This window comes from Ambystoma mexicanum, chromosome 9 (genome assembly GCF_040938575.1).
Source record: "Ambystoma mexicanum isolate Mex_15411 chromosome 9, UKY_AmexF1_1, whole genome shotgun sequence".
Classification (NCBI taxonomy): domain Eukaryota; kingdom Metazoa; phylum Chordata; class Amphibia; order Caudata; family Ambystomatidae; genus Ambystoma; species Ambystoma mexicanum.
In genome coordinates, this window is record NC_090931.1 from 152,847,102 (window position 1) to 152,874,260 (window position 27,159).

Below are 27,159 nucleotides of genomic sequence, written 5' to 3' on the forward strand. Positions count from 1 at the left end.
CAGAACCGGTCCATATGGAGACATCTGGTGCCTAATAAACAAAGGACAGGTCCATATGGAGACATCTAGTGCTTAGAAAACAGAACAGGTCCCTATGGAGACATTTGATACTTAAAAAACACAAGACAGGTCCATTTAGAGATATCTAGTGCTTAGAAAACACAGAACAGGTCCATATAGAGAGATCTAGTGCCTAAAAACAGAGAACAGGTCCATATGGAGACATCTAGTGCCTACACACAAAGAGCATGTCCATGTGGAGACATCTAGTACTTCACAAAACACTGGACTGTTCTTTACGAAGACATCAAATACAAAGAAACCACAGGACCGATCCATACGGTGGCATCCAGTACTGACAGTGCCAGGGCTGGTCCATATGAAGACACTCGGTGCTAAGAAACCAAAGGACGGGTCCAAACTGAGAGTTTCAGTACAAACAAATCACGGGACTGGCCCGTGGGGAAACTTGCAACGTGAATAATATCCAGCTCTGGCCAATGTGCAGGCATTCGGTATATGCCAAACCACGGGCTGGTCCATATACAAATATCTTGCACTGTAAAGTTAGCTAACCAGCACAGACCAGCCAAGGAACGGGTCCAAATAAAAACAAAACTGGGGACTGTGCTGCGACCACAGGGCCGCAATATGACCAGGCCACATAGGGCCATCCAGCGTGAGGGACTGCCTTATCCAGGAACGGCTCGCCATATTACAAGCCCACCTAGACACATCTAGCACAACAACCAGTGGAGGTATCCATCCACAGAGCTGTCTGGCACAGCAACCAAGAAAGTGAGCAAATTCTACAAAGGAACCAAAGGACTGGTTCGAATAGATGTATCTATGATGAAATCAGACACTTGGGCATAGAGGCAGCTAGCGATTCGACTGGCTCATATAATGCCAAGAGCGTACTGTAGTGAGGCCAAATTAACCAAGGTGGTGGGCCAACCCTGTCGGTAACAGCCCGTCGCCCAAGTTAAGGGCCCGTGCAAAGTGTGGCTCCCTTTATGCGGGCGCCGTGGATAATATCGCCATTGGCAACCATGCCATCGTTTTGGTGATGGTGATGGCGCGGGTGCTAATGAGTGTGAACAGGAGGTAAACTGAACAGCTTCCCTTAAGAGTAAATGCTCCAATCCCCGCTGCTCTACGCAGCCACATCAACCACAGGGTGGCGTCCCAGGGAGGGTGGAACACCGCAACCCATATTAAAGTCGAACTATACTAGCAGCAGCCATATTAGGAAGGGTTGTGCCATTTGATGGGTGATGCATTTATCAGAGGCGTTGATGGGGCAACTGAGGGGGCTTAGACCCCTTGTCTTTTGGTTGTAGCCCATATAGAAGCTCAGGGGCTACAACCAAAAGGCTAGCTAGCCCCCAGTCCCCACAGACCCAAAATTAGCATAGCCTCGGATCTTTTCCAGACCTAGCAACACCCCAGGCATTCATAATTAGCTATCAAACGGGGTTCTAGGTCCTTTGGTCGAAATAAAATGGTCGACAGGACAAATGGTCGACACCAAAAGGTTGACAGGTTAAATGGTCGAAATTATTTTTTGGGTTTTTTCACATTTTTATTTTTGGGGGGGTCCCCCCAACCCCCTTCTTTTTGCTAAAAACCCCTTTTTTTCCCTAAAGGAAAACCAAATATATATATATATATATAAATAAAAAAAATTGGACCATTTGACCTGTCGACCAAATTATGTCGACCATTTGTCCTGTCGACCATTTGTCTGTCGACCATTCGACTGGACACCATCAAACGGCACAACCCTTCCCCGTATTGTATTGTATGCTGGGGTTAGTGGTCGAAGGTGAGCGTCATAGTCGGAGAGCTGATGAACATGCTCTGAGTGCAGGCTTTCGTTGATTAATAGAGCCCGCGTTCTGAGCATTTTCAGTGGTTTATAGCACTGCCTAGGGTGCTAATGAGGAACAGATCTGAGCGAACATAGGACAGGTCCCTATAGTGAAACCTAAAATGGTGAGAAAACAATATTGGTCTATACCAGCGGTATTCAAACTGTGGGGTGCGACCCCCCAGGGGTCCGCGGGTGCATCCCTAGGGGTCCCTGAGAGCCCAGCATGAAATGTAAAAAAATAAATAAATAAATAAATACATGGGGCCTCATTACGACCCTGGCGGTAAGGGGTTAACGCCAGCGTTAGCTGCGCCGACCCCTTACCGCCAATTACGAGGTCCCTTAGCGCCATGGCGCTTTTAACACCTGCTTTTAGCAGGTGTTAAAATCCATGGCGCTAAGGGACCATGGAGTTAATTACGCCACCGTAATTTACGGTGGCGTAATTAACGCCTTCCCCACTCCCATTATGCCCTATGGGGCAAAAATGGGAATGGGGAAGGGTAAATGGGGATTGGGGACTTACCGCCCCGCCGACCTCGGAATGGGGCGGTAAGTCCGCCAACCACCATGGCGTAAACATAGTTTACGCCATGGTGGTAAAGTCACGGCCCAGGCGGTAACTTACTGCCTGGGTCGTAATGAGGCCCATGGTCAGGCTGAAGCATGAAACTGACTCAGGCAACAATGAAAAAGTGGCCCGCAGTTGTAAATGGATATTCATTCCTTTAGTCACAAACTGGGCCTCATTACAACCATGGCGGTACGGTAACAGCGGTGCCGGTAAACTACCGGCACCGTTGTTACCGTACCGCCATAGTACGAGTTGTGCTCGCAGGTGCCTGACAGCCCACCAGGTCTGAGCTGGCAGGCTGTGCGGCACTCGCGAGCACAACTCGTCAGATGCACTGGCACCGTTGCTAACGATGCCGGTGCATCCGTGCTCCCCATCCCATTGAGCCCTATAGGACTCAAATGGGAATGGGGATCTACTGGTAAAGGCACCCGCGAAAGGGCAATTACCAGGTCGCCTAACTCGGCATGACCCGGTGATTGCCCATTCGCGGGTGCCATACCCAGTTGCAACTCCGGCGGCAGCCGTGCCAGTTTTACCGGCACAGCTACCGCCAGGGTTGTAATGAGGCCCATGGTTCCAATAGGACCCAAGGGTGTGCTTTGTGTTAAAATTTAAGTAAATTGTGATATATTCAGCAACAATGGTAAAAATTACTAACTGCATAGTGAAGTAACTCAAAGTGGCCCACATTGGCCAAAATGGTGACCCATTTTGACTGGCCCACACTAGCATTTTACATTTTTGGTACAAGCATTGCCCTATAGGCCAGTCCGAGCCTGGTGGTTCATCCATAATGGCGAGGGGGCGCCCACCCAGTGGCCCCTCACCCATTATGGAGGAGCTAAGGAGCCAGCCCAGTGAAACAGTGAGCACTCCCTCAGCTGATTTCTTTCAGCTGAGGGAGTGCTCCTGGGCTGGCTGAACTGTCAAAGGGACTTTGACTGTTCAGTTCAGTTCCCCAGCCGCACATGCTCACTGAGCCATGCAAGGCTGGGGCGTTTTGCTTTGCCAGCATTACATAGCTTATTGGAATTGTTGGTTGGGACACTGCATGTCTGTATGCCCGAGGGGGAGGTCCTGCGCCTCCTCGCACATACGGACAGTGCAGCGTGGAGCAGGGAGTTTCAGCACCCACCAAATGCAGAATGCATGATTATGTTCATTGTTTTTATTTATACATGTGTATGGATGCGTCTATGCTTATGTTATGAGTGATTGTGTGGTGGTGGATGCTCGTGTGAATGATAGAGTGATTGCTGTGTGAATGTGCAGCGCCTTGCATGCACACATAATCATGTTAATTGTGTTAGGCCCAGTGGGGCCCAGGGGACAGGGATGGTATCTTTTTACTAGACATCTATCATAGATGTCCAGTAAAAAATGTCATGCCTGGGCCCCCCAGCACCAATTGCAAACTGTTTGGCTATTTACCCATTTTTTTGTTAAAAGTATGCTCTACAATGCAACATTTTAACCCGTTATTTAAAAAAATTCATGGGGGGAAACCCCCCAAACTCCCCTTCACTATGCTCGGTCGCTATGGCATTTTTGGGGGAAATAGTTATGCCCCTCCACTTAAAAAAATCACCAGCCACCACTGGCTCTCAGACTGTGTTGGGAACGGGATGGGTGGAACCCAGTAACTATGGTGGTAGCACAATGGCCGAGCACCATGGGATAGTGGTGGGAGCAGAGTGGGGAGAGCCCAGGGTGTGTGATGGGGTGGGGAGAGACCAGGGACTGGGTAACAGTGGGGTGAGGGAGCCCAGCAACTGTGATGGGAGCAGGTGATGGCGTGCAGTACATACTGTCCATTTGGCATTTCTGGGGGGTCCCGGCCTACAAACATTTTGCTCAGGGGGGCCCCGGCCAAAAAAGTTTGAAGACCACTGGTCTACACTAAGACAAACAGAAAAGTAAAAATAACTGCCTCATGTAGACATGTATAGCATAACAAACGCAGGGCTGGCCCATGTAGCATCATCTAGCGCAGACACGGCCCATGTGGAGGCATTGTAACGCTCACCTGATTCCCGTAGAGGCGCCGGTCTTGACTGGGCGTATACCGTATCTTCAAAGGTGATGTGTAACACACGGCTGGCTCTTTGGGCTGGACCTCTGTGCACTGTATGTCTGACTCGAAGGGTAAGATGTCTGCAGATAGAAAATATGGGATTTAGGAACTGGGTTATTGAATGTCTCTCTCTTCTTCCCTTTCTCTTCTCCTGTAGAACCCCAAAGGTTAACGCTCTCACCTTAGGTAAGTGAAGGTTGTGCTCTCCATCTGCCTCGGGGCAGGGTGCTGTAACCAGTTTCTTCATTGGATAAGGGGAGCAGGCATCTTGACTTCAGAGGACTGCTGTCCATCGTTTACTGCACGAACGGTAAGTTTCGAGTAATTCTAATGTCTTTAAAGTCTTTAGTAATGATGTCTCTTGTTTTGCAGGGTTCCGGCGATGGCGGATGACGGGCTGAAGTGAGTTGAAGATGGAGCCCGTGTGATGAATAGAAGCGCCTGGAAGCACGTAAGTAAGCGCTTGTTGCCTGCTTCACGATGCGCTCTGTCTTTTTATTTTGCAGGTACAAGTTCGGAGCGGCTGCAGGGTGCCGGAATACCCACTGGGTTAGATGTGGAAAGGAGTAATGGTACGTGAGTATTAAAGTTCCCCAATGTCTTTAAACGCACCTTGTTTTGTCTTTCAGATGCGGGATGCAGCGCCGAAGGCCTCCGGAGCGTGCGAAGAGTTGGTAAGCTTTTGTCTTTCAGATGCCGGAATGCAGTGTGAAGACCTCCGGAGCGCACGAAGAGTAGGTAAGCCTTTGTCTTTCAGATGCCGGAATGCAGCGCGAGGCGTTGGTGACAGCCGATGGACCAGGTAAGTGAAGAGTTGTCACTGAAGACCGTAATGCTAACCTGTTCTTTCTTGTCCTTATAGGTGTTGCTGAAGACTGGATTCAGGATGGTAAGCCTTTTTCCTTAGGCCTAGGATCAGATGCAGAAGACACGATGAGCGTTCTGCTGCAGAGGATGCAGAATAACGCAAAGCAAGATTCATCCATCGGGTGTGGTTTAAATAGCCTCCTGTAGTGCTTAGGTGTCTCCTTCCACAGCCACGCCTAGGTAAGAAAAGAGTTCCTGCTTTCCAAAGAGTTCCAGTGTTCTGAATCTAGGGAGTGGCTCCTGCCCCACCCAACAGGAAAAGTAGTTCCAAACAGAAGAGGATCAGAGGCTCAACTGGCAGGCAAGTAAGCAGCATGGTCTGCTGCAGGTAAGTCCACCCAAGCATTATGAGCCCGGCGCTTCCAGCGCTGGGACTGGGCATATTTATGAGCCTGGTGCCACTGGCGCCAGGACTGGGTCCAAAAGGTCCCAATTGGGACTGGTTGGCACTCGGAACCTGGGTTATGGATCTGCTTCCAAGGGAGTTGGGAAAACCCTGACCTTTTGGAAGCAGAGATCATGACAGGCATATAGCATAGCAAACCGACTAGTCATAAAGAGCCATGGGGGTCATTCCGAGTTTGGAGGCAGCCATGGTGCTATTAGCAACATGGCTGCCTCCAAACCCGGGTCCGGGTCCGGTCTGGCTGAATGGGGACTTACCGGGTCATTCTGACCTTGGAGGACCTGGTAAATCCACATTCAGTAAACCATTCCCCATTCCCATTTGAGCCCACATAGGGCTCAATGAGAATGGGGAAGGCGATAATTACGGGCCCGCAAATAGCGGTACCGTTATTAGTGCTCTGGTCCCTTAGTGGGACCCGCAAAGGAGGTGTGGTCGGACCACACGTCTTTTGCGGGTCCCGCTAAGCGACCTCGGAGTAGGGCGGTAAGGGTTTACCTGCACCGGCATCCTTACCGGTGCCGGTAAACCCTTACCGCCCAAATCGGCTTGGGAGGATAGCTTAGGGGCAACGTGCTCGCTTTGGAAGCAAGACAACACGGAGCCACACAGTTCGATCCCCGGGTCTGAGCTTAGAAACCTCTGGGTATTAAGTGCGTTATAAATAACCGATCATATCATAACTCGGAATGAGGCCCCATGTTTCCCGATAACCAAAGGACTGGTTCATAGAGACTACCATGTTAAAGCCTGATGCTTGGACACGCATGCAGCCATAAGAATGATTGAAACAGACCCACCCATCACAGAACGGAACAGACTATTTAGAAGCATTCAGCCCAGCAAAGATAGGACGGTCCACCGTGGGAACCGGCAATTGGTCTAAAAAGAGACATCTAATAAAGCAATTAGGGACTGGTCCAGATAAATATGCACCATATAAGAAAACTGCATTTGATCACAAACATAAAGAATATAGCTTCAGCTTGACTTCATGGAGCAAGCAAACCCAACCCCTCTAAGTAGGATGTGGGGCAGGGGGGTCTCCCCTCAAAAGAAGTTGGAGGAAATTGATGCAAATGGTGAATTTTGAGACACATAGGGCCTCACTATGAGTTCCGCGGTGTGGCCAAAAATGGTGGTAAAACAGAAAAGCAAAAATAACTGCCTCATATAGACATGTACAGTATAAGAAGGTCCATATGGAGGCCTATGGTATAGCAAACCGACTAGTCATACAGAGCCAGAGTTACCACTGCATTTCTGCTGCATTACCATACCGCTGAAGTATGGGTTTGGAGACAAGGTAGAGGAAAAACCTCCAGCAAAATACTGTAGGAAATTCCCACACCTTACCACCAAAAAATAGAAATTTCGGTAGAATTCCCACAGCCGAATTACCACCGGTGGTATTTCCACCTAAATCCCCATGGAGTCTCGATAAATGGGGACTAACACTGCCATACAGCCACTTGTAATGCGGCAGTAATTCGGTCAGACCAAGTGGCAGTAACAGTAAATCCATTTGGTGGTATCTTTGCAGATTTAGCACTGAGATACCACCAAACTTGTAATGAGGCCGATAGTCCCTATAAAAAGATCACAAAGTAGTTAAACATAAAAAAAAGATATATTTCTTTCGACTGAGGAATAACAAACTGGAAGTTTTATAAAAAAAATGCTTTTCTTCAAAGGGATGTTGGGCCGGAGGAAAGAAGGGAGAAAGGTCACTGGTACAGGGAATAAGAGGAGAAGAAAACCAGCATACCCAGTGAAAAGAATGCCCTGGCGCAGAGGCTCATCGGGAAATCTCCAGAGTTCCCAGTAGGCCAATACACCAGGGTGTGGTACACTCCCTTGCGAGACTGCACCGATGATTTCTGCTGAGCCCTGGAGGGCAGAACTTCAGATTATCCAGTTGACCCTCACGTACGATTTTGTTCTACCTTGAAATAAATTCGTGGCATACTCGTGCCTGTGTTTTTAATTCAGGTTTATTTCATTTAGGGTATTTGCTCCTTTTAGCCCTAGAGCAGGATGCTTTATGTAGCAATAACTCATGTTTGCTAAGATGCTACCCCAACAGGCTGAGTGGGGGCAGCTCTGGATCACATTATTATAATAATAATTATTATGATAATTGGTTTTTTATAACACGCAGACGTTTCTAAGCGCGGACCTGGGATTTGAACCTGTGTTACTCTGCATCGTCTTGCTGCCAAGACGAGCACGTTGTCACTGAGCTATACTACCCGTAAAGCATGAGCCAGGATCTCACGTGATATGGGGGCAGTGGATGGTGGGTGGTCTGGGACACTCAATGAGTTTGCTACTATATTTCACGTGGCACAGTCCCTCTAACCCTTGCTATATGACCCACCCTTTGCACTGAGTCTGCTTCTAGCCCACCTACATCCTCCAATCCATTAGACATACACTCTATCGCTATTTGTTGTTCTTTAGCACTGGCCTGCCACATTTCTCATGACACACCATGGCTCGGCCAGTAGGCAACGATACAATTCGCAATTGGTGCCACAACTTAGTGACTCGCATTGCACTCTTCCAGCCTACACCATGTGACCATGCAGATATGGCAGGCCGAGGGACGGCCACACACCCTGTCTCTCTTTCTCTGCTGTCCTCCTCATTCACCTTTGCGCACAGTCCACTCGGGGCCTGCCACCTTTGCCAATCGGCTTGACAATCCCAATTGAATGTATCTGTGGTTTAGTACGCTGCAGTAATACCTAGCCAGGCCTACAAGCGTCAACGCGTCCAGGGTACACTTGTGCACCTCTCAAGCCCATCACACACACTCACTAATTCTTGTACTTCCCTCAAAGTATGAGAAACTGCTGACTCAGGTGATATACTTGCTCTCACAGCACTGAGTATTGGCCACTTCCCTATCAACGTCATGCCCTGATCAATCTACACTGACTCGGTGTCCACACTACCTCGAGTCTTCCGCCTTATGCTGTCTTATCTGTAAAAAGCTGTAATGGTGGTTTGATCTTATTTGAAATTGAATTTGAATATTTGTAACACGCAGAACACTGGAAGCTTCCCGGGCAAAATAAACTGCACCAGGGCGCTGATGATCGACAGATGAACTACTGTATGGCAGGATCCGAGTTTTTAGAAAATCGAGGGCTATGTAAAAAGAAGTGTTTTTAGATGTTTAGGAAACACCATAAGAGAGTTCGGGGAATGCAGAGAGAAAGGCAAGCTATTCCAGAGTCTACCTCCCAACACGGGGAAGCACCTCTCCCCTTTGGAAATGCAATGACTGGTAGGGACGTTCAGCAGGAAAGACTATGAATATCGGAGAGTGTGGGAGTGCTGGTGGAGACTGATACTTTCAGCAAGATAGGATGGAGCCAGCCCATGCATGCATTTGAACACTAGACAAAGGGTCTTAAACATGACCCCAGCATGAACAGGAAGCCAGTGGAGGCTACGCCCTTGCATGGGAAATTGGTGAGTCTCTAAGAAGTTTGTAAACTTGCCGGACCGCTGGGTTCTGAGCAACCTGCAACCGATGGAACAGGTATTTTGGAAGGCTGGAGTAGAGGTCATTGGCGTAGTCAAGCCTGGAAGTAACCAGTGCTCCAAACAACGGGTCATCGTCATTAATGGAAAAGTAGCAGAGATGGTGTTGCAAGAGACAGATACTTAAAAAAACGTGTCTGTTACTGGCATTAACTTGTTTAAGTGGGGACATTTATGGATCTAGAAGTACCCCAAGATATTTTACTTTGGTGGTTAAAATAGTCAGAGGACTAAAACTTAAAAAGGTGGTAATGGATGACGATCAGAGATGACGATCGGGGATGACGATCGGGGTTCTGAAGAAATGTATTGGGCCAAGATACGATGCTTCTGTCTTAGAGGCATTGAGCGGGAGATTGTTCCCCGTCAACCAGTGTTTTATTTGATCAAGACAAGCCTGAAGCTGATGGAAAGAATCATTCGGTTCAGAGACTTTGATATATAGTTAAATGTCATCTGCATAGGCCTCAAAACTGATGTTAAACTGGCAATAAGAGGCATACATGGAAGGATGTAAATATTAAAAAGGCGATGGCACAATACTCAACACTCTAGAAAAGCCTCTGCACTGTTAGACAGCTACAGTGGTGACCAGTGCAGCACAAAAAGCCTAATATCATACATAGCATAAACACAGGATGGATCATGGAGAAGCAAATAGAAGACAGCAGCATCAGAACTGGTCCACAGGCCGAAGAGCCTTCCAGCTCAGAGAAGCCACAAAACAGGTCCATGTGGACACCTTCAGCACAGAGCACACGCGTGCCTGCTCCTGTCCAACAGCATAAAGCAACTAGGGTGCTGGTCCTCATCCAACACACAGCAACAGTATCATTGGTCCGCAAAGCACTAGCGACCATGCTGGACAACGGTCTCATATAAAGGTCGATTGGATAGGAACCACAAGGCTTCTGCAAATTGAATCACTCACAAAGATAGCAACTACAGAACTGGTCCATGAAGCAGCATTCACTGCACAGCAACTGGGAGACTGTGACTCACATGGAAATCTCTGTCAAATCAGCAAGACAGCAAATCCAAAGGGGGAAGGGTCAAAGTTCCACTGCCACTACCCTGCAGCGTCCCATCACACAGACAGGTCAGTGTGACAGTGTCACTACCCTGAGTCATGCCATCACACTGGTAAAAGGTAAGTGTATCACCAATAAACTTCCGGGCTCACTAGTTGTTCGGGGATGAATATTGGTTTCTAAACCCCTCGTTCCTGTCGGCACCACCTTTTCAACATCCGCAAGATCCGCCCCTCCCTCACCTTTCACGCTTCTAAACTCCTAATCTCCTCCTTTATTTTCTCCCATCTCTTCTATTGCTCCTCTGTTCTCGTTGGCCTTCCTATCTCTCTCCTGACTCCCCTAAAATCCATCTACCACTCCTCTATCCGGACTCTATGTCTCCTCGGCCCTCGATACTCTATTTCTACATCACTCTCTCAACTCAGCTGGCTCCCATTCCACTCACAATTGAAAATTCAATTCCTCTGCCTCGTCTACAAATCTCTCCATGACCTCTCCCCCCCTATCTTTCCTCCCTCTGTTAGAACTGATATAATATTGTTTCATCCTCATTGTATATGTTGGCCTATGCCCAGTCGCTTTGCGAGGAAATCTGTATTGCAAGGTCGTGACCTTAAGTGAATCAAGCCTCCATTTTAGGTTAAAGCCGCCATTTTAGTTTATCGTACAAAGTCACCCTGTGGCCTAAAATGGCCGTCTTGTATTCTCTTGTTCTTACTTTAACCTCCTCAACCTCTGTAGGAGAGTTAATGTCCAACCTACCTTCAGGCTACATGCTAGGGTCATGTAGACCTTGTCCCTCGTTGACCTCGGGATCAGGGGATTACTTGAATCGGCGATGTTAACCTACAAGTATACAAGAACAATAACGCTATCTAAACACGATATGTGAAACATCTGTATGATCTGTATTAAAGCAATGTGTAAAGAGTGTAAAGTTAAATCTAGAGAATAATAGTGTTTGTTAGCAAATGTATTAAAAAGTAAACCGCATGCACGAGATATGTAAATTAGGAACGAACCTGGCGCAACCCTAGCCCAGTACATGATTAACTTGAAAGAGGCTGCACATCGTTATAACAAAACTGTATAAATACGCTGATGTCCAGCTAGCAAATCCTGTTCACTGCTCACATTGAACCCTGCTGGTGGTCTCTGTGATGTATTGACGGCCAAATAGCTATTTGTGTACTTTGTTTTGTAAACTGTACAGAATTGCAATAAAGATTCTGGGAATCTTTACAAGCCTGTGTCGGTGTATTTCTCTTTGTATGGTGTAAAAGCCTTAATATTGTATTTTCTGATTCCACACCTCCTCTCATTCTACTCTCCTTTCCGCCCTCTTTGCTCAGCTGACCAACACCTTCTCACTGTACCCCCAGCCCCTTGTGGCTCCTCACGCTTCCGCTCCTCCAACTCTTGGCCCCCCTCCACTGGAACTCCCTACCTCTCCCTATCACTTCAACCCCCACCTACCCATCTTTCTGCACCTCCCTGAAAGCCCTTCTTCTCCACTCCTCCCCTGACTCTCCTTCCCTACCTCTCCCCCATACCCCTGCCCCCTTCCTCCCTCCCCTCCTCCCTATGACCATATTGGATGCTGTAACCACCCAAGGGCATTAAGACCTCCTGGATCTTCACCCCTCCCCTTTTCCCTCCCTCCCCGCCCCTCCCTCGAGCAAATTGTTCTGTATACTGTAACGCTGGTTTGTTTCAAGTTTGTAAATATGCTTCTGTCTTTTTTGTACTGTTGTTATACTGTAAAGCACTTTGGAGTAAAGCGCTATATAAAATCAATAAACATAAACCATTAATCAGCCCCACACCTCTAGTACACCAGAATGGATCCAAACAGATTGGAAACACAAACAAATTATAAACCTCCTTGTCCAATTTTGGTAACATGGGCGGAATGGCACGCGTATCTCCGAAAGTCGTGGATCGTTGGTTAATTGCAACACAGCAAAAATACAATTATCATCCAAAGAGAAAAGGGACTGCCCAGTCAAGGTTGTTTACACATATCTACTTCATTATTATCACAACAGACAGTTCTAGCAACACTACAAAATACAACCCACCCTGTCAAGGAACACAGAGGACAGACATTTTCAAAGAAGTAAAAGGGATGTACTCTGGATACTAACAGGAGGGAAGTCGGAAAAGTAATTAATCGCAATAGTTCGAGGGTTTCAACACAAAGGTAGCAATGGGTCGTAGAATGTCATTAGGGGACTTCAGAGAAGGACCAGGAGGAGAGAACCACAATGTACCTTGTGCTGTAGGAGTTCTTGGTGCTCTACATGATCGAGTCGGTTTCAGGGTGCTTTGCAGCTTCTACAACAGAGTTTAAGACAGAAGACAACTGCGGGTATCAGGCGGCAGGAAATTCAGCGAGCACAGCTGGATGGGTGGTTGCAGTGTGACCTACACAGCGGCTCGGGTCAGGAATCATTGTCTCAATGCTGGTCGGATGTTCAGAAGGACTGGTCGAGGCATCACAGATGGCTTTAGCTACTGCGGCTTAACAACAGTCAGTGGTGCAGTCATTTGCAGCTCGAGGGGCTTGATTGGATTGAATACGTCCTTTAAGGCAGATGTCAGTAGATGCTTGTCGATGCACTCCTCATAGCTTCTTCACTGGGCTTGTGTTGTCCTTTAAGGCGGATGGCCCAAAGATGAGGAGAGGGATGCAGCAGCTGCCTTGTCCTTGGTTTGGTTCAGAGACTGTCTGGCACTTCCCACCTAGGAAGCTTGGCTGCAGAGCCAAGCAGGGCATGCTGTGTGCTGGCTGGATACTGGCTCTGGGGCTGCTGGAGGGTCCTCCAGTTTCAGAATCTCCCTCTGTTCCCTGTGAGACATTAAGGGACGGACCTTGCTTTCCTCTTGTAGGTCCTGACCATCCTTCACTGGCAGAAGCTCTAAGGCAGTCTGGACCTTGAACCAGGGTTCAATGCTGAGCTCTTCTTTCCTGCTTCTGGAGAAGCCTTGAGATGATCTGCCAAACAAGGCGTTTGGCCCTCTTTTAAAGCCAAATGGGCCACAGTGATTGGTGTAGGCTAAACCTAACTTAATGAACAAATCCTGGGTCCCCACCAACAATCTCCTGTATGCATGAGGTCATAACCAGAGTGCTTTGCAACAGAAAAAGTAAAGGGGTGAAAACATGTAATACTTCCTGTCTGTTGTGGATCAAAGAGTCTCTCTGATCAATGGAGCGCTCTGTGGTTCCAGATTGAATCAGCAGGTCTCCCTTGAAGTTGCAGTGAGACCAGACATTCTGGCTCCATAAACCCACATTCTCGTACCTTCTAAGTGGTGTCCCCCCTGCTGGGATGACTACTGTAAACAGTTGTCTCAGAGATGACAGTTCACTGCCCTTGAGGCTGATAGGTGGGAGCTTGCTTCAGGTTGACACAGTGCACATCAAAGGTTTTTGGGGTTTCCTGTCTTCTGTGTTACCCTCTGCAGCCAGGCCCCATGTGGGCCTGTTTGAAATATACTCTATTGATATGCTAATTATGTTAATTGCTGCCACTACTGTGCAGAGCTCAACAAAAGGGCAGAGCGGATCCATGGAGCCTTTGATATTTAAGAAGGCTGGCCCTGTACGCAAGGTGGGTTTACCCTTCCCCTTGTGAGAGGACATGGTGTACTCTTAGTGTCCATGTCTCAACTAAATATGACAGGGGTATGGTGCCTGTCGGCTGTGTCCACCCAGAGTACAGAGGTCTAAATTTATGTTGTGCGGTGAGCGTAGGAAAATGTGTGCGGATTAGCCACACACATTTTCCGCAGGCTGATCTACCATCATTCAATTTCATATGAAAAAAATCAAAAGCCACGTGAGCGCACACCCACCCTGCAGATGGTCAAATTTCTCACAGGAAGACGCAAATAACAGGGAGAGTCACACCTCACAGATCCACGGGCAATAGAGAGCAATAGAGAACAGCAGGAGCCACAAAAATAGAACATGCCACGGAGAACAGTGGCATCCACAGAGCGCATGGGGGAGCCATGGAAGACAGGGGAGACTAGAGAACAGGAAACTTGTAGACAACAAAGGGAGTCACAAACAACAACAGGGTCACAGGCAACAGGGGGGTGACCAGACAAGGTCAAAGAGGAAGGATGTGTTAATAGAAAATGCAGGAAGCCACAAAAAACACAATCTCACAGAGAACCAAAGAAGTTATGGAGAACGGTGTGATCAGAAACAACAGAGCATAGATCAAGGCTGGTGGCTGGAAGGCATTGAATGAATCATAACCATGGGAATTGCTCTGGGCAGTCCAGCCCAGCATTTGGAGACCTGCTAAGCCATTAAACAAGGGGAAAGGTCATATGTAAATCAGGTCTGGTCCCACTCTAAAATGGGCACACCAGACCCAACTGGCAGATCATATGCCTTCTGCACAAGAGAGGGTGACCACATTTCTAAAACGGAAAACCGGAACGGCCAACAACATAAAAGAGGGACTACCCCAACGCAGCCCACCAATTACCGCCCCTCCCCCAACACGCCCCCACAACCACCACCCAATCATATTTCCAGCACTTCGCCTTTCTATAAACTGTATATGATCTAATGTATGCAGTTTTGTCTGTGAATCTTAGCATGTTACTTCAAAACAAGCGTTTGCTCTAAATGATATTACATGGCTTGCTGTAGAATCATTTTTCAGCCAATCTCTGTGGCACAGTCAGTAAGTGTTGTGACTTGTACCTGAAAGTTTGGGGGTTCAAAAATCCTCCAACTTTAAAATTCTAAAAGCGTTGTGAAAAATAATTACGATTTTAATTACCGTAGCCACCCAACCATGCAAACCCCAGACGGGGTTTCTACCGGAGGGTGATTTCCCTGGACTGTCCCGGGAAAACCTGGTCACCCTAGCACAGGATCACACCCAATCTCCCCTACACGCCCCTACTGGCCATCATCCGGGAGGTGTAGCTTGGGTCTATAGGTGAGCCACCCATATTAGGGTATACTCGTCTCGATTGGGGTGACTTTAAGCAAAACTGAAGGGTAAAGCCTGAAATGTTTTGAATCAATCAAAACCCGCGGTATTGCTCTGCGCAACCCTCCAGACCACCGTTGTTCTGCCTGCCAAGCCATGACCAGAAAGGAGAAAGACCATACACAAATCAGACTTGGTCCCGCCTGAGACTTCCAGAGCAACAGATAAGTGTGGGGAACAACATACAATAGGGGGAGCACAGCGAAAGGTGGCATCCAAAGAAAAGGGGGGATCGCAGAAAATAGGGGGCGTTGCAGACAGTAGGTGGAGCCATGGAGAACTTTCTCTCAAAGCACCCAGAAGCAGCCCTCAGGCAGCATGTTAGCGCTATATTTAACACACATACAAGTCACGTACCTTTTCCCTGGCTGCATTTACTCTCAAAGTTTTCACCACACATCCCATCGTCGCCCGTCCTCTTTCAGTGCCCCTCCATCGCCCCTCCTCATCCCATCACTTGCCCATCCCGCCTCTCTCCATCCCTCCTCACCTGTCTCATACAGCTGAAATTGTCTCCCCTTGGTACTGGCCTGCCATTCAGCGCCTGTTTATCCTCACTCCTGGGGGGTGTTCCCCTCGCCACCCCTCCCAGCATCTTTGCCGGAACTTTCTGCCGTCTTACAGTGAATCCAGGGTTACAGTGTTTTCCTGAGCTGTCCAAGCTCTCCTTGACAAAGGGGTGTTTTTTTTCTTGCCAGAGAAATCCCCTGCTGACAGAACCATCGTCTGAAGCTGCGAAATTAACCCAGCGCTGGCAGCCGAGGAGGCACCGCAGCACCGGCGGAGTGGTAATGAGGAGTGCAGACGGCACCTCTGTGGTGGCCTCGCCACAGACAATGACGTGTCCACCCACACCCGCCCCCTCCCCAGCTCGTACGCAGGCAGCTTCCCTCCTAGTTATAGCAGCCTCCCCCCTCTACACCAGCCCCGTGCTCCCAGGAGTCCAACGCATGCATCCATGGAAGGGGCAGTCTGTCTGCCGGCTCACACCTGACGCAGGCGATATTTACAGAACGGAGGTCGTTTAGGCAACCCCACATCTCAGACAATGGCAGAAGGAAATGGCTTCTCACTCCCAGTGGGACATCTCAGACGGCCTTCAAAGAGAGAACCCTGATCTCTGCGCTCATCACGTGTCGCGCACGGTCCATCACGGTGCCTACTAAGACATCCCTGTTTCATTCAGACATCTCGCTCATGGCAGAAGCTCTTCCGAGACATCTCATTCGGTTATTTCAAAACCCACCCCGGCTCGTCTCAGACATCTCTCCAAAGGCGCATGCTACGCACCAGATCCCACGAGACGTCTCTCCCATCACACAAGCCGCCCTAGCTCTCCCAAGACGTCTCCTCATTGTAGAGGACATCACAACCCCTCCACACGCCCCTCTCGTGTCAGGGCCAGTCCAAGCACTCCCAAGACGTGCACTGCCAATCAAATCCTTGCCCAAAAATCTCACTCCTCACAGAACACATCAGAGCTCATATCAGACATCTCTCTCAACGCACAGACCATACCATACTCCCGAAACATATCCCTCATTGCAGGTGCCTTCCCAGGGCAAGACATCTCACTTATCGCAGAACCCATTATAGCTCTCTCTCAACACACAGGACACACGGTAGCCCAGGGTATCTCTCTCATTCAAAGGCGTTGCTAGGGGGGGCTAAGGGGGCTATAGCCCCTGATCTTTTGGTTGTAGCCCCGGATAGAATCTCAGGAGCTACAACCAAAAGGCTTGCTAGCCCCCAGTCCCAACAGTTCCAACATCAGCCTAGCACCGGGTCTTTTCCAGACCTAGCTACACCCCTGCTCTCATTGCAGATGCCTTCCCAGGGCAAGACATCTCACTCATCGCAGAACCCATTATAGCTCTCTCTCAACACACAGGACACACCGTAGCCCAGGATATCTCTCTCATTTCAGAGGCCATCCCTGCTCGTTCAAGACGTATTTCCAAGTGTCTCACAGCGCTTCCAAACATCATTCTAATGTCAGGGCCCACCCAGGCACTCCCAAAACACCCCTCTCTCTGCATTTTCAACCAGAGCAATTACTGCAACATCTCTATCACCGAAACATCCACCCCAGCAACCCAAGGCATTATATCCATCGCAAAAGCCATGACAGCTCCTGCACGACCTCTCTCTCAAAGCAGAGGCCACACTAGCACTCCCCAAGACGTCTCTGTCATCGCAGACTCCCTCCCAGCTCTGCTCAAGGCTTCTCTCTCAACACAGAGGCCACACTAGCACTCCCAAAGACGTCTCGGTCATCGCGGAGTCCTTCCCAGCTCTCCTCAAGGCCTCTCTCTCAACACAGAGGCCACACTAGCACTCCCAAAGACGTCTCTGTCATGGCGGAGTCCTTCCCAGCTCTCCTCAAGACATCTCTCTCAACACAGAGGCCACACTAGCACTCCCCAAGACTTCTCTGTCATCGCAGACTCCTTCCCAGCGCTCCTCAAGACATCTCTCTCAACACAGAGGCCTCACTAGCACTCCCAAAGACGTCTTTGTCATCGCTGACTCCTTCCCAGCTCTGCTCAAGACATCTCTCTCAACGTGGAAGACAACCCAGCACTCACATATGGACTATTTCTCTCATAATAAGGCTTGTTTTGGTAACAATTGGTGCTCTTTAAGCAAATTCCAACAGCAGTTATCGCTTAGTTTCCTGGTAAGAAAAATACTGATCATTCCTCCATCCCCCATCCGGACGCTTCTGCAGTCTACTGCTAAGTGTTTCTGATGTTTAGTCCAATCTTCCTCATACTCTTCTCCCATAAACTGACCATCTATAGTCTACTGCTAAGCAACTCGGATGTACCGTCCAAACGTCTTCCATACGCTTCACTCATTAACTGACTAGCTTCTCCATTCTACTGCTGGATGTTTCTGATGTTGAGTCCTGTCTTCCTCATACGTTTCTCCCATTAACTGACCAGCTTCTCCAGTCTGCTACTAGGTGTTTCCGATGGTCAGTCCTATCTTCTGCCACACACTTCTCCCATTAACAGACCATCTTCTCCATTCTACTGCTGGACGTTTCCGATGTTGAGTCCAATCTTCCTCATACACTTCTCCAATTAACTGACCAGCTTCTCCACTCTACTGCTAGGTGTTTCCGTTGTTCAGCCCGATCTTCTGGCACACGCTTCTCCGATTATCTGACCAGCTTCTCTAGTCTACTGCTAGACGTTTCCCATGTTGAGTCCAATCTTTCTCATATGCTTCTCCCATTAACTGACCAGCTTCTCTGGTCTACTGCTAGGAGTCTCTGCTGTACTGTCCAAACTTCTTCCATATGCTTCTCCGATTAGCTGACCAGCTTGTCTAGTCTACTGCTAGACGTTTCCGATGTTCAGTCCACTCTTCCTCATACGCTTCTCCCATTAACTGACCAGCTTCTCTGTTCTACTGCTAGGCGTCCCTGATGTACCGTCCAAACTTCTTCCATACGCTTCTCCCATTAGCTGACCAGCTTGTCTAGTCTACTGCTAGACGTTTCCGATGTTCAGTCCAATCTTCCTCATATGCTTCTCCCCTTAACTGACCAGCTTCTCCAGTCTACTGCTAGGCGTCTCTGATTTACCGTCCAAACTTCTTCCATACGCTTCACTCATTCACTGACCAGCTTCTCTAGTCTACTGCTAGGCGTCTCTGATTTACCGTCCAAACGTCTTCCGTACGCTTCACTCATTCACTGACCAGCTTATCCAGTCTACTGCTATGCATTTCTGATGTTGGTCCGAGCTTCCTCTATACACTTCTCTCATTAACTGACCAGCTTCTCCTCTCTACTGCTACTTGTTTCCGATGTTCACTTCGATCTTCTGCCATACGCTTCCCCGATTAACTGATCATCTTCTCTAGTGTACTACTAAGCATTTACGATGTTTGTCCCAATCTTCTTCCGTACACTTCTCTCATTAACTGCCCAGCTTCTCCAATCTACTGCTAGGTGTTTCCGATGTTGGTCCGATCTTCTCCATTTAAGATGTCTCCCTAGGCAGCCAAAAGCACTTCCAGGTGATATGCAACCTTTGGTTCTCCGGATGCTTTAGACTACCGCTGTCATCCAACCCATTCTGAATAGTGAATTTTGAAGGATCATGGGAGTCAATGCCCAAAACATCTGGAGAGCCACAGGTTGCAGACCCCTCAGTTGGTGCCTTGGCAAGAGTTCAAGAGCTTCGTAAATGATAGCAGCCCTCAGAACCTTTCCAACCTTCAAGACGTTTACACCAGACACAACTTAGTTTTTACTGCGTATCTGGAAACTGGTGTGATATAGTAATACTGAAAGCCAGCTTGGTGTTAGGCAACCATCTGAACATGGCCTTATGGCTAAATGCCCCAGGCCACATTTAGCACTGCTGCCCCGCTGGCAGACCTAGAGGTGACATGGCACCTCTGTGAGTCCAACGCAATCCAGCTGACATGGCCCAAGTCCCAGAGAAGCTGCCGTGAGAGCAGCTCAACCTGAAAAAGTCTGTACTCGCTCATGTTAACGGATCATGACTGAAAGCAGGAAACCATGTTCTAATTGCATAGGGAGAGGAGCCTACAAGAACAGATGTCGCGCTCCAAAGTCAATGGCGGGAAATGAAGTCGCGAGACCTCAGCAGCGGAGTGTGTACAAACCCGGGCAGTGGCTTGCACGGTACAATTTACCTTCAAAGCTAATTTTTTAATTTCAGTGAGAAGATCCCAGAATGAACTTGCTCTCATATCCTCTCTTTGTGTTCACTTAGAGTTAATTAAAGCTCTCCATCAAATGATATGGGCGCCACGGCTGCCGACGGTATCGGCTTCCCGCAGCTTCTTCTGGAGAGAGCAGCCCCGCCTTCCATTTTGTTAAAATAGCTCGGCAGAGAATGTAATTTCCTATGGACCGTGCAGTGTCCCGTCAGCAGATCCGAGCCCGGGCGCTAATCAGCGGGCCACTAACTCGCAGCGCATGAAATGGAAAGCAGTCACTGCCGCTCCCGGGAGATGGAGCGGCCGCGCGCCGGTCCAAGGCCTGATTGCAGGAATGGGCCTAAGAGAAAAAAAGTCAAGCTCAGGACACTGGGAGCACTCTTCATTCTGGCCTGGGGGTTAGGGGGGACTGGGAAAACCAGGCAACAGGTCCATGGGACCCATATGCAGGGCCAATAATAGAAGAGGGTGGCCCCTCTTATGATCTGTTCATCTCGGCTACCACTAAAGGGAATCAGAAAAAAGTCAACAGGTGTGCTCATTGAATTTCCCAAGGACAGCAAAGGTGCTGTAGTCTGCTGAGCGCAGGTCTCAGGATGACAGTGGTTAAGAGTGTGTCAAAAGCAAAGGCTGTGGACTGTTTCCGACCCACCCTTTCGGAGCCTGGAAGAAAGATTTCCTCACAAGAGAATTTGAAAATGGTTGACGGCATCTACTATTGGGTTTTCACAAACCAGTGAGACTTTTCGCCTGTTCATTGCTGGATGCCAGTGGTTTTCGAAAGAGTTGATTGCATGCAGTCTCGGGAGGATGGCTCAGACGATGCAGAGCAACACAGGTTCGATCCCCGGATCCGTGCTTAGAAACCTCTGCGTATTAAGCGCGCTATAAATAACCAATTATAATTATGATGTATTTGCAACCTGCGTCTCTTCAGATTTTTGGATTAAGTCGCCAATGATCCTTCAAAATTGATTATGCTGACTGGGGCTGATGGGAGTTGTAGTCTGAAATATCCGGACAACCAAAGGTTGCGTAAGCAATTGCGTTTGAACAATTCTGTCGTGACAGACGGGTAAATAGTTTGAGCAAACTGGCCCTCCATTTCCACACCTGTTCAGCTCCAATGCACTACGATGATAATCAATCGGCAAAGAGTGGTGCAGTTAAAATCTCCATCAGGCGGTTCCAGCTCAACGGAGCCACATACGTGGGATTCATCCTGCTTGGGACATGAAGAGGATTGGCCATGGCCTGGGCAGAGCCCAAGCCGATTCCGAGGGCAGTCGGTTGCGAACGGACAAGGAACATGGCAAGCAGTCGTCTAAGGCTACGATCCTCCGCTTTACTTGCCCGGACGACTCCATTGCAACATCTCATCCAAAAGCACAATGATGCACCCTGGTCCCACGCAAGAAATGATGCACCCTGGTCCCACGCAAGAAATGATGCACCCTGGTCCCACGCAAGATGCGCGTCAAGTTCATTGTAATTATTTCTTTGTCACTTTAATCATCAAGACGGTCTTTTGTGATGACATAAAGGAGGCGAGCCGGCATCCGTGCTGCCCTCGCCATCTGTGTTCCTTCGGCACACAATGTCTGGAGAACACTGAGCATTGCTCACGCCCAATAGCCCCGTCGCAATGGAAGAGAATGAAATGGCGTGTACTCCCACCCGATGAACACGCGACACAGACTCGCTGAAGATGGGCCGGTCTGAGAGAGGCCAGTGGTGGGAGCACAGAGAGGACACCAAGTTGTGAATCCGCTTTCATCTTTTTCTATGACTTCCAGTGCCTTTTAATGACGTTCATGCCTTGCAGTGCGTTGCTATGATCTGCAATATGTGGTTTCAGGTTTGTTCGTCCTTTAAGGTCTGACTTCTCTCCACACTAACATGCTCAAATTGTATGTTCCAACTCATACTATGCATACCAACTAAGCCACCCACACATGGGAATCAAACATTCCTCCCAGCGGACAGCAAACATCAGAACACCACACCTCTACAACCAACTTGCAAACCCCACCATGGGGCAAAGCATCCTAGCACCGTGTTCGTGTGAGGCGCTCTTTCAAATACAAATGCTTCTATGCGCTTGACGCTGAACACCTAGAAACTGACCCCCGCGCAAGGTTCAGGGTAATTCAGGACTTCACTCACCAGCACAACGGCATTCTACCTTGCACGTTCCCCTCTCTTCACTAAGCGCTCCCACCCCCCCCTCGTTCAGATCTGCCAGAGAGCCTGGAGACCTTGCACATGGCAGCAGAGTGTGGCATAAAGCCCAATAAACTGGCATATGCCCTACAGAGCCTCCGCACCGGAGACGCATATCCACTATCGCGATAGTAACAGCCCAAGCACCCTATCATTCCTAACACCCACACACGTACCGCATTCTTACTTACTAAAGCGATTCCCACACCCGCGGTGCACACACAAACCTGAGACCCCCCACCACACAGCCCCCCTACACCAACAATCGCCACACTCGAGACAAAAGTGCACATCCACTTAGACTAGAGACAACGATTCACACCAGAGACATACACTCAGATCGATGGGACCGACTCATTAAAGAGACAGTTGCGCCCCACTCCTGTGACACAACAGGAACACCCACAGAGTTCTCCTTGAACCAGCAACACGTGCACCTGGGACCCTGACTCGCAACCGAGACTGTCAGTCACACTAGACCATCTCTAAGGGCCACGTGTAACTAGAAGCAGCAACTGTAGCACAGGCACCCAATGTGTTCCAGAGACAATCACACCAGAAGGTCCAGTGCACAAAGGACAACTTCCCTCAGAATACACAACCATGCCAGAAGACACAGCTTGCTCCATTCCTACAAGGCACAGCACCTCGCGACAAACACGCAGATTCCCACCAGACACGACCGGTCATTCAGGGGTCATTCGGTGTAGAGACATGCACTCACACCAGTGACTCCCACAGAGTCCTCCTTGAATAGGGTGACCAGGCGTCCCGTTTTTGCTGGCACTGTCCTGGAATTTGATGCCCTGTCCCCCTTTCTCAAGATTATGTTTCCTTTGGAAACTGCAGGGGTCCCATTTTTTTTTTTTACGATTATTTCCGTGTCTCGGCGAGCGTCGAAGTACGCCATGTTTTCTGCCTGCGAGATGGCATTCCGAATCGCCTCAAATGCCTTTTGGCACTCTGTCGACCAGACGAATGGTGTGTCTTTGCAAGTGAGCAGGCGCAGAGGGTTGCTGACAGTGGCATAGTCTTTCAGCTAACACGAGCAGTAACTGGCCATACCTAAGAACGAGCGCAAGTCCGTCGTGTTTTTGGGAGGCGTGGCTGAGTTGAGGGCCTTGACTTTGTCGGGATCTGGTCTCATCCCTTTTCTGAAAAGATGTGACTAAAGAATCATAAGGACCCTTTTGAGAACTCACATTTTGCCTTATTTAATGTGAGACCTGCTTCCACCAGAGCCTGGCACACCCTGTGTAGTGTGTGCCCTGTCATGGTCCTCTTGCGTTTTATCGTATACCAGTACATCACTGGAATAGTTAAAACAATTTGGGACATGTCGGATTACTCTATGTATTTCTTCTTGAAAGATTTCGGTGGCCGAAGAGATGCCGAAACTGAGCCTTTTGTATTGGAAAAGGCCAAGGTGGGTTACAAACGCGGTGATGTATCTGGATTCGGGTGCGATTTCAATCTGGTGGTATCCTTTCGTTAAGTCTAGTTTTGAGAAGATCTTCGCCCCATGTAAGAGGTGGATCATGTCTGTGATTCTGGGTGCTTGGTGTCTCTCCCTCTCGATGGCGACGTTGGCTCTGCGCATGTCAACACAGAGGCGTATGGATCCGTCCGGAGATTTCTTGGGGACGGGGACAATGGGCGATACCCAGGGTGAGGGGCCTGACACAGGTTCAATCACGTTCATCCTAATGAGTTTGTCTAGTTCGTCCTCTACCTACCTTTGAATATTGAAAGGAATGCCCCTGTAGTGTTGGGCTACGGGTTTGACGAGTGGGTTTATGTGAAGATGCAATTTCCTGTTCTTTAGTTACCCGAGGCCTCTGAATAGCTTGGGGAAGGTCTGTTCGATAGCCTCTGGTTTGGCGAAATATTTGTGCGCTATCAGTTGGTATAAGATGTGCACTAGACCCATGACCACCGCGGTCCGAAAACATAGAATGCATCCTCTGTTGGCCTCGGTTTTTAAGATGTGTAGAGGCACTTTTGCTGTGTGCTCTTTATGAGTGCACCATGCCGTGATTGTGCCTTTACATGGTAGAGGGGTTGTGGCGCCATAGGGATATATGTCTACGGAGGCTTTCTTGATCTTTGGTGGCGGTTTGAGCGACTTGTATGCTTGTTCGCTTATGATATTGACCGTTGCCCCGTGTCTATCAGAAATTTTAGTGGGGTGTTATTGACATGTAACGTGAGAATGGGGCTGTGTTGGGTGGCCATTGTGTTATTGAGGGCCCACACGTAGCCTTTTTTCCTTTGGTCTTCTTCTGAGGATGGGGTTTCGCTGCTAGTGGGGGACCGCATCTCAATGTACCTGACAAAGCGTCTTCTTTGAGAGCATCTGGTTTCTTCTGGCTGCCGCCTGTCCTCTCGTGGGTAGGCGTTCCTCCGGTCTCTGTCTTCTCTCCTGGGGTTTGTGCATTCACTCTCCCCTCTAGGTCTCTGTGGGCTTTGTCAGGTGTACCTGCACCTTTCTTGAGTTCGCCGGTTTGTTTGGGGTGGGGCCTGGCGCATTTTTGCACATTGCCCTGTAGTGCTCCATTCCCCCGCATGCAGCGCACTGTTGTCCTATTGCTGGGCATTCTCCTGCGTGCGGGTATTCATACCCACATTTGTAACATGTGGCGTCCGACCGCTTTCCTCCTTGGGTGGGGGTTGCATACAGTTTATTGATGGTGTCAGAGTTTCCTGTGGGTTGTTGTATTGAAACCTTGGCCAGATTGTCCAATTGTGAGTCCACTGCTGCCTCCATGCAGGCCAGCGGCAAGATTTCTTCTAGCGATCTCTGCTTTTGTAACAGTTGTTTACGAAATGGCTGGGAGAGGCATCCCGCGATCACTTGCAATCTAAGTGCTTCTTCGTTTGAATATTTGTGAAACTCACAATGCTTCAGTTTGATGCGCAAGCGCATGACAAAATTGTCTATGTATTCACCCTTCTCCTGTCTGGTAGTATGAAATATGTGGCGCTCATAATCAACGTCAGTGTGTGGCGCTTAAGTATTCTGAGAGTTTGGCGTGGAGTTCTCCATATGTCAGTGTCAACATTTAGTAACTCACCAGCAATGTCTCTCACCGCCGGCCCCACTTCCATGAAGAGCGTGTTCTTGAGCCTTTCGTCGTCCGTTAAGCCTATGGCTCTAGGATAGAACTTGAAATCTCTGAGCCATGTTACCCAGTGAGGACCTAGGTTTGAAGTGTCCCGTATTTCAAATGGGCTAGGCATGTGCATGACTTGCGACGTGCCGCTGGATGCCTGGGCTTGTTGCTCATTGCCTTGTGAGTTGTCTGCACCCCTTGAGGACGACGCTGTCGCTGGCTCTTGGTCCAACATGCTTGCGTGGGGATGGGTGTGTCAGACACAATTTTGTGCTTGGTGATGGATCACTGTGATGGTCCTATTCGTACCTTCACTTCTCTTAGTGGTGAAGCAGAGTGTCCACTTTTTTCTTGTCCCTCAGCAGTCTCTCCTCAACGTGTTTCACGTGTGTGTCTGGGCTGTGTATGGGCTCCTGGGCAGAGTCTGTTATCCGTGCAATTGCTCTGCGCCACCTTTGCCGGGCATCAACACACATGTGGCCATGGAAGGTTGCGATCAGGGAGCTCCGGTGTGTGTCTTCCGGCCTGTGCGTTCTCCTGCAGTCCCGTGGCCCGGCTTACAAGCTTTCCTGCAAATGTGCTGGGCGGTGCGTCTGTGCTGGGTGGAGCGTCGGGAGATAGGCAGCGCACCCTGAGCTCCCCGGTGCGATTTCGTGGGTCTGAGTGATCACAGGCCGGTGTCGGATTTCAAAGACACGGCGCGTAAGAACACTTTGATCCGTTGGAGGCACGCCGACGCGCTTCACTGCCTGCAGGCCTCATGATGGCATGGGCGGGCTGCTCGCCCCTCGTCGCCATTGTTGTGTCCCCAGTAACTATCCGGGCACTGAGGCAAATGAAAGACGCGGAGCCGCTTATGTAATGCAACCTTCTTTATTTTAACATACGCGGCAACTGCCGCAACCCTGGTCCCGCCCCCTCCCTAACCCCTGCGTCACATCCGGTTCATTTTGCGCCGTGGCAGCAACGGCGGCCTGCCCACACAACGATGTGGGCTTGCTGACACAGTCTCGCACAGAAGAAATGCTGCATTTTACAACTTAAGATAGTGCTCGTTTGTGATAAATTAATTACAATGTGCGTTTATTTGAACAGTAACACTTAAACCCCCTTCTCCTCCAAATGCTACTGAAGTGTAGTGCTAGGACAGCCACTTTCAAGAGTTAGTCCTACTTTTATGTTAGTTGTCCTGTCCCGGTTTTTTACTTCTCAAATCTGGTCACCCTATCCTTGAACCAGAGACACTTCCACCTGTGATGCGGATGGAGAGCGTCCGCCCACTTTTTCAGAAGGCAGGCACCATCACCCGAGTGCTTCTAAGGCCTACAATAAAAAAATGGGAGTGTGTTCCCTTTCATTGAATTAATGATAAATGTGTGTGTGTTCGGCCACTTCAAACAGCGGCGAAGGTTGTCCCATTGCCAGGGCAACACTGCCCCTAACAGACGACGTGAAAGCATGATCATGCTGTTTAAAACGTTTCATAATGGAATTCTGCTTAGATGGACATATTTCACTACATATTAAAATCTGCTCACATTTTACACGTTGCCAGCACCGTTATAGGAAAATCTGTCTCAGGTTATTGTTTGGGTGATGATTACATTTCTGAAAGTCAAATGCTCATTTGACCTGCGCACTTTCTTCCATTAGGAAAAGGTCAACTGAACCCAATTTGCATATTTCAGTTCGGATATGGTCACTTC

The 27,159-nt window shown here is 49.0% G+C and overlaps 1 protein-coding gene across 2 annotated transcripts in view; it reads right to left on the bottom strand.

Annotated features, from left to right (window-relative positions):
• The window catches only part of GRIK4 (glutamate ionotropic receptor kainate type subunit 4), a 2,031,531-nt gene that overhangs the window by 1,571,165 nt on the left and 433,207 nt on the right, over window positions 1-27,159 (bottom strand). Inside the window, exon 1 of one of the 2 annotated variants that reach the window (XM_069614333.1) lies at window positions 15,904-16,167. The exons of the other annotated variant lie outside the window; for it this stretch is intronic. The gene's annotated coding sequence lies outside the window, so the exon portion shown is untranslated. Of the gene's footprint in view, window positions 1-15,903; window positions 16,168-27,159 lie in introns of those variants that run through there. 2 annotated transcript variants of the gene reach the window in all.